Here is an 8,340-nt window from a genome sequence, read left to right as displayed (position 1 = left end):
GTAAACATTGTGATTGCGTAATGCAGCGAGGGCTTTTTCCTTTCATCTGGCAGGCCCAAGCTGTGTTTTCCAAACGATCTCATCATATTTCTTTTGAATAAGATTACTGTCGTTTTTTCACGTTATTGTTTTACTTGAGTGTCTCTTAACTGCAGTGGAATTTGTTAGTTCGTGTATTACCCATGCATTAGAGGTTTCATCGACTTTTCGTAACAGCTTTGAAATTTTACTTTTAAGTTATACCAACGGTCAATGCTTGACCTTGAATTATGCGCGGATCTCGCGACATCGATTAAAATAGTGCTGGTGAGAAGTTTGCTTTTTTATGGGCCAATGGACTTTGTGTTCCGAAGAGCGATCGTACGTCACTGATACTCTTTGATTATTAGCTGGGTAATATTGACACGATCTAAACACAGTGAGCATATCGCGTGACAAAATCAAGTTGCGTGCTCATCGTCTCTGTGGACTAACTAGAGTAATATCAATGAACGATGACGTTCCTTTGGAGAACATCTGGTTAAAATCAGACTCGGCTGTGACACGTCGGATTCCGAAGATTGCGCCACGAAATCATCCCCTTTCCTTAATATAGCACGGTCCACCCATGATTTCAGGTAAAATAATATATATTATAGTCCAAACAAAGGGCAAATAATGCGCATGATGGCAGGTAACCATTTGCCTGACGCAGGGAGGGCAGACGGTCTCCTGCCTCAAGGATATATAGCCTAGTCCCTTGTTTCGGCTTTTGTAAGTTGTTTCATGTGTCTCTCTTACTATACCTTTCGCTCAAATTTTTATTTTGTTTTATTTGCAAATGACAGTCATATGTCTTATTTCCATATAAGACGAAAATACCTTAAAAATACCTTAATCATCGAACGGCGTATTAATATAGTTACTGCTATACTGTATATCGATTTCTCGTGCATAATTTTCGAAAACAGATTTCCTAGCCGAACTTAAATTCGCTTATTTTGAATCCAGAAGTTGTCAATTTGAAATAGTTCCGAGTCACAATCAAGTTACCATTGCATCTTTATGGTCTATATAGATGTTTATTTTTTCTGCGCTCACATCCTTTACTGATATACGGGCTTGTGATAGTTCGGGGTGGACTTGAAATATTGTGACCATATAGATGGGGGGGGGGCGGGGAGGGAGATTTGAAATTTTTTTAGGATATTGAGGGGGATCTGAAAAAATTAAGATTTCAATCACGATTCCTCCAGCCTCCCCAAATCGTTATTTGTGAACGCAGCCTTAGGATTAACATGAAGGTGACATCAACTAACAACAAACCACATATGTTCAATTTTCACACACACACACACACACACACACACACACACACACACACACACACACAACATTATATATATATATTATATATATATATTATATTATATATATATATATATATATATATATATATATATATATATATATATATATGTATATGTATGTATGTATGTATGTATGTATGTATGTATGTATGTATGTATGTAATATGTATGTTATAAAGACTGTTTGAATGAAAAATAACGTATGTAAAAGGAGGTGTTAGAATGACGGAAAAGAGGTAACAAGATTTAGTCATTCAGCATTTAGGGATGTACCTTTGTAACTCCCACCAAGAAGCACTTTGCTGACAAGGGAGTACATTCTCCTCAAGCGGATCATATCATGATGTAAACATAGCATCGTTATGAGAGTAGTAAACGTTTTATCCGGGACTTTGTGTACAGAGGTTACCAGCTGTAAATACAGCCTATGTTCACATCCTGTTCCGTCCTCATGTTTTTTTTTTGCACAGAGTAAATTTATTGATACTGATAGAGAAGACACAATCTACTCGAAGGGACAACGTCGCAGAAATACTCTGTACAAAATCAACCATGCGGTAAATTCATCAAATAAATGCAGTACACCGTACGGTTTTCGCAAAAGATAGTATTTGTTCACTCAGGAACGTATGGTTCTGAAACAGGTAATATGAGATATTAATCTCATATAATTAATATTCTCTGCACTCTATGTACCTTAGTTGGCCGGATTAAAATATTATAACAAGCAATCACAATCTTATATATATATTAATATATATATACATTATCACTGATATGTATATAAATGATGACGCTTACTCCAAGTACAAAGTAATAATACCTGTAACTGATATTATATTACATAATTTGTCATCATGCAAAAGTTACAATTTTGATGACATTTTAGTTGATTTTGTTAATGAACAAAAGTGCGCATTCTGCTTCGCCTTATTATGTTTTAGGAATTAAGTGTAATTTACCCTTTACTTACAATAAATTGTGCACAATATACCATGATATCGCTGAAGAGGGAAAATGTATGATGTTCCGAATTAGAATTGAATGGTTCACAATAACAATAGACGTTATACCATCTGGAGGCTACCTTGCCGAGCTGAACAAGAATTTTTTAATGAATTGGAACTTGAAGCAGGACAAGGGATTGTGTATTAAAAGGAGTAACAAAAAAACAGGAAAATTTATTATAATTGCGGCTAATGGAGTGTTTTAATTAGAAAGACGTTTCAACGTTGCTGAACCGTAACCAATGAAGCAGATTAAAATGGTAATCAACAGATGTGGCGAATACTGTTCCGGGCAGCTGTGAGGGCGTACAGTCTAGGCTTGACAAAAATGTTATCCAAATGTTAATCCTTGTAATTTTTATGATATTTATTTTTTATATTTCTTTTGCAAGTTCACTGCCATAGCATTTTCAAGATACTGAAAACAACGTTTATCTCACGTTAGACAACATTATCAAATGTTGTGTCAAAAAACAACCACTTTTACCATTGAATATCGCATAGAAATCAATGCGAACTTTGACCCCCCACCAAACTGCGCGTGACCCAATTGGCATATTAAATCTACCGTCAAATAGAGCATTGGTGATTGTTGCTGAAAATGATTAAAATCACGCAATAAACTTGGAAATTAAACTCATGCTTTCGACAATATTACAAGTCTTCTCAGAATTTCTCAATTTTGATTCAACTTCTACTCGGCAAAAAGCAGCAAATAGATAAAAACAAATCCAAGTTTCAAAGAAAAGGAACACCACTATTTATTTTCTGTCTGTATTTGAACAAAGATGGTTAGACCTCAGGAAGATTATTATATCAGCAATGAGCCAGAAACTCCTATTTGCTTATTTTTTTCAGGAAATTAGTCCTGTAACGATTATTAATGTTTCGAGACAGCGGAAATATCCTACCTCCTATGAAACCTAATCAATATGTATAACAATAGTACTGTCCCGGTGATGTTGTGCAATGTCAGATGATAGACCCTCCAGGAGGGTCTATGGTTAGGTCGTTAATAAATGCAGTCTCTTCTTGTTCCGCCCGCACGGTCGTTCTATTAAAATAGCGTGGTTGCCACCTCCGCTGATGACGAAACAGATTCCTATTTCAGTTATCTCCCAGCAGATTTTTCCAAACTGCGTAAAATAGAATGCCCCGCTCTGTGGATATGATAATAATATTATTAGACTACAAGCAGTCGTATGCATAGTGTGTACACCCTTTGAACCCGGCTCGGACAGAAATGTCCGATGACGTAATAGAGTACCAGGGGGTCAGGGTGCAAAGGGTTAATGAAGAAAGAAGTCGGGAAGATCTACAGACACACACACAGACACACACAAAGGTGTATATATATATATATATATATATATATATATATATATATATATATATATATATATATATATAATAACAAAAAATTAATTCAAGTACAATGTAATGGTATATATTACTTAAGTTTCATGCATCCTGCAATCATCAGACACACTTTATCTGTCTGATGATTGCAGGATGCATGAAACTTAAAGCGCAGTGGTCGTCGCGCTGCGCGTGCGTGATTTTTTTTGTTGATAAACATAAATTTTTGTAAACATAAGTCTTCTCAACTTCAATAGGAGCATAGGCGGCCCATACATATTGATAAGCTTATTATTGAGTTTTTCTCAGTTTTCTCTGTCACTGTCAGCCCCTCTCCTTTTCTTCATTCTCTGACTGATCGTAGTAAATAAAATAAATGAATATATAGCCTAACCTATAGCCTCTTGACTCTTTATTCATTTTACACTCCATTACAACATAGACAGTGGAGGGGGGCCCTCCACTGTCTATGATTACAAGGACGTATATCTCTCATACACACATGCTGTAATTGATTAGTCAACACAACTAATTATGCTAATCCGTGGACTTATCAGAGGTTGGTCAACATCGGAAAGATAGTGATGTTAATGAAAAAGCGTTTTAGTAACCATTCCTATCTTTCGCGATGTTGACCAACCCGTAAAATCCCTGATAAGTCCACGGATTAGCATAATTAGTTGTGTTGACTAATTAATTACAGCATGTGTGTATGAGAGATATACGTCCTTGTAATGGAGTGTAAAATAAATAAAGAGTCACAGAGGCTAGGTTAGGTTATATAAACCATTTATTTTATTTATTCCGATCATTCAGAGCATGAAGAAAGAAGAGAAAATGATAGAGAAAACACTGAAAAACTCAGTAGTACTTTTTGGGTCGCCTGTGATAGGAGTGAGATTGGAGCAGTCCCCCACTTTGTTAAGGCCTTTGTAAGACTCAACATCATGCAATAGTAAAATATTAAGATCGGAAACGAACTTCATTTGTGTATTTCTATCTATAAACTCGTGTAGAGCTACGAACATTGGGACACTACACTCAGCACATTATGTCGCTGAGTTTACAGCACGCAGACACAGTGAACAAATGGGTTTGATCGCGCGCGGTCACGCTTGTTGTACACAATGCTATGGACAGTACAGTAAAAATACATAACTAAAATGATCAACATTGCCTATATATATAGACCAGCAACAAGCACAATGCCTAACACAAAAATTACACTCAAGACCATGATCGGCAAGCCAGAGCAGGACACGTGAAATGTTGTTGGGAGACGGTCACCGCGTTGACGTACACGGATATAGAGAATCCGGTCCCACAACGTACCGGCCCGCTACAACTTGGCCCACAACCAACTGTTGATCACCATGTCTTACTTCTCCTAGTATTACGTGGTAAGAAATAGTAAAATGACAGGAAACAATAAACAAAACGAGCGGGTTTTCGCGGCATTTGGCAGGGAAATTGCACAGCTACACCGTGCATAGACGTATCGAGAGATCCCGTGCCCAGGTCCTGTGCACGGTCATGGCAGTGATCCAACCGCTAGCTGGTGTAGGCCTACAGGTGCTGGGCAAACTTTGTTGTTGTACCTCCTGATTGCCGGGTAGGTCTGAATCCTCTTTCAAGTGAGATAACCCCCACATAACAAGAAGACCTCTGAAAGGTCCTTCGCTTGACTTGATACCTGTTCTCGGAATTCTCGTTTGTACCCCCAAACGGGGTAAACATTGTGTTGAGTTGGATTCTCCACAGCCGAGTGTAGCGCGTCATATACCCGGTTTGACACGGACGTTCATACAGACCACGGAACGTAACAGATACAGAGATGCTTCTTGCTGCAGCGGGCATTGCTCTGCGAGCTGTAGATTTCTGTAGTTTGGGTTGTTGTCTTTGTACTCCTGTCGGGCCTCTTGAAATGAAAGCTCCCGTCCTTGCTAGCGATGTCGAAAACTAGAGCCCGGTCGTTGATAGTCTGTTGGCGTATACATGCGTACGTCTAGCTCTATGGCTCGAGCGATAACAGTAGTCGAGCCCCATTCAACTGATTCAAGAAAATCATGAGCAAATGTGATCTCAATCCAGCGTGCAATCATTGTTCAATATTCAGCAGATATTTAACTTACATAAATTGACCTTTTATTGCGTGTTACATTTGGATAGTTGGTATGCTTGTGACAGATCAGCCGCCATTTTAACAAACGGCAATATCGCAAACATTACAATCAACCCGTAACATGTGCGGCGTTCTTGGATTTGTTTACAACAGAGGGGGACCCCCTCAGGAGGATGCGCAGCGCGACGACCACTGCGCTTTAAGTAACAGATACCATTACTTTGTACTTGAAGTAATTTTGTGTTATTATTTATAATGTTCTGCTTTAGCATCGAGGACTGTAATTTCCCACGAGGACATCTGTATACTTCGAGATATATATATATATATATATATATATATATTATATATATATATATATATATATATATATAGCTAGATAGATAGATATATAGATATATCAAATAACACAAAATACTTGAAGCACAAAGTAATAATTTATGTTAATATATAAATCTATATACATGTATAAATATAATGTATATAAATCTCTCTCTCTCTCTCTCTCTCTCTCTCTCTCTATATATATATATATATATATATATATATATATATATATATAGAGAGAGAGAGAGAGAGAGAGAGAGATTTATATACATTATATATATACATGTATATATAAATCTATATACATGTATATATATAATGTATATAAATATCTCTATCTCTCTCTCTCTCTATATATATATGTATATATATACATATATATATATATATATATATATATATATATATATATATAATATATATATATATATATATATATATATATATATATATATATATATATATACATACATACATACATATATCCAGACTCAGATGCATTTGAGCTTCTCAAAACACATTTGGAGCCGGTCAATAAAATATGGCTTTAATCTGCAGTAAATAATGCTATAACGTAATCACTGGGTGTCCGCCCAGAAAATAAATGCCAACGAGATGACTTTTCTTTAAAACGTTAATCCTCAGTGAAGGGTTCTCGTAGCATTTGTCAACCTTATGTGAGTTCCATGGTTTATTTGGAGGGGGATAATCGCTGCGACCAAAAACATTTGAAGGTCAGCAACTAATGTCATTTCAACGAGGTTCTCCCGATAAGTGACCAGAATACATTTTTGTAACTTTCTGCTCGGATCAAACCTCCTCCTACCTCCTTCGATTTTTTATACAGTCATTCTTCAAATCCACTTCATTCAAATCTCATCATGCCTAAAGTAAATACTCACAATTCCTTTTCAGCAGCAGGAGCTCCCGCCCTAACTTTATTAAAATCCTTTGAGTGCTGTACTTTTTCCCACCAAAATTTTAGTGCAACATTTTAACATTTTTTATGAATTTTTCTGTAACTCTTTTTATTATTTTGGACCAAATGGACATCACATTCCATTTGCTAGTCTCGCAGAGACCCTGCGATTCGCTTTCTCCCCTGTTGGAACACGCGCGCCCTTCAGAGACGCGACGCAAATCCTAAGGGTCTGGACTTTCTTGCAAGCGACCGGTCGGATTTCTGCCTGATCCAGGTACTTTATAGAACTCCATACACCCGTTAATCAAAACAAAAATGACAAGTAGCATAGCAAAATAAAATGAAAAATGAAAAATAAAAACATACCACGTATATAGGTCTACCGGCTACTAGTATATATTCTCTCCGCCCAGTTAGATAGGTGTTTCTTTTGAGGTCACTGCCCTTATGAATATTCATACCCTTGCAAAAACGGACAGTCGCTGTGTCTGGCAGCGCGTGCTCACAGCTGCACAGCGTAGTCTTCGAATGCAGGCCCATCGTGGGCGCTCACAAAACAAGGCACAGCGACTGTGGAGAGTCTATTCATTGCTACAGGTTTTAATCAAAATTTTGGCGAATATCTTTAAAAAATTTGACTGAGGAACATTTTATAAAGGCGACAAAAATTGACTTTGGCCGCGCTCAAAGGGTTAAATAGACCATGAATCTCTCAGTCTGAAACAAAATTAAAGAGGCAGGAATTCCAAAGGCCAAACTATTCTAGATATGCCTAGGCTAAGCCAAACAAACATATCACATGTTATTTACAGGTTATAAATGGCAAGAGTGTATTTGTTTGCGGATGTAAAATTAGCATATTTTGGGCGAAATAATCACCTCTCTTCGCATGGTGATTATTTCCCGCCAAATATAATAATTTGCACCCCAGAGGTCTTATATCCGCAACCAAATACCCAAGAACACCGTTTATAACCTCATTATATAATGATAATGTTAAATACAAGCGTGCAATGTCGATATTCTGGACGCGAAGTTGAGACGAGGGTTCAGGAGCGTAACCTCAACACAAACTCTAAGGGGAAAACCATTTGATTTCAGGGGGCGGGAAAAATTGTCGGCAGTGAAAGAAAAAAATGATCCAGTAATGTTTTGTGAAAACAATCGACCATAGCAGACCAAAGAAAAAAATTGCACCAAAGGAAAAAATAATAGCCACAAAATTTGGGAAATCTGACTCTATCATTCTCTCAA

General features: G+C 37.0%; 1 protein-coding gene across 1 annotated transcript in view; it reads left to right on the top strand.

Annotated features, from left to right (window-relative positions):
- The first annotated feature begins 415 nt into the window (after positions 1-415).
- LOC139119159 (beta-galactoside alpha-2,6-sialyltransferase 1-like) overlaps positions 416-8,340 on the top strand; it is a 38,607-nt gene continuing 30,682 nt past the window's right edge. Inside the window, exon 1 of the mRNA XM_070682824.1 lies at positions 416-617. The gene's annotated coding sequence lies outside the window, so the exon portion shown is untranslated. The remainder of the gene's footprint in view (positions 618-8,340) is intronic.

Source organism: Ptychodera flava, chromosome 19, assembly GCF_041260155.1.
Source record: "Ptychodera flava strain L36383 chromosome 19, AS_Pfla_20210202, whole genome shotgun sequence".
NCBI lineage: Eukaryota > Metazoa > Hemichordata > Enteropneusta > Ptychoderidae > Ptychodera > Ptychodera flava.
The sequence above is the reverse complement of the archived record's forward strand: the minus strand, read 5'-3'. Positions and strand labels throughout refer to the sequence as shown.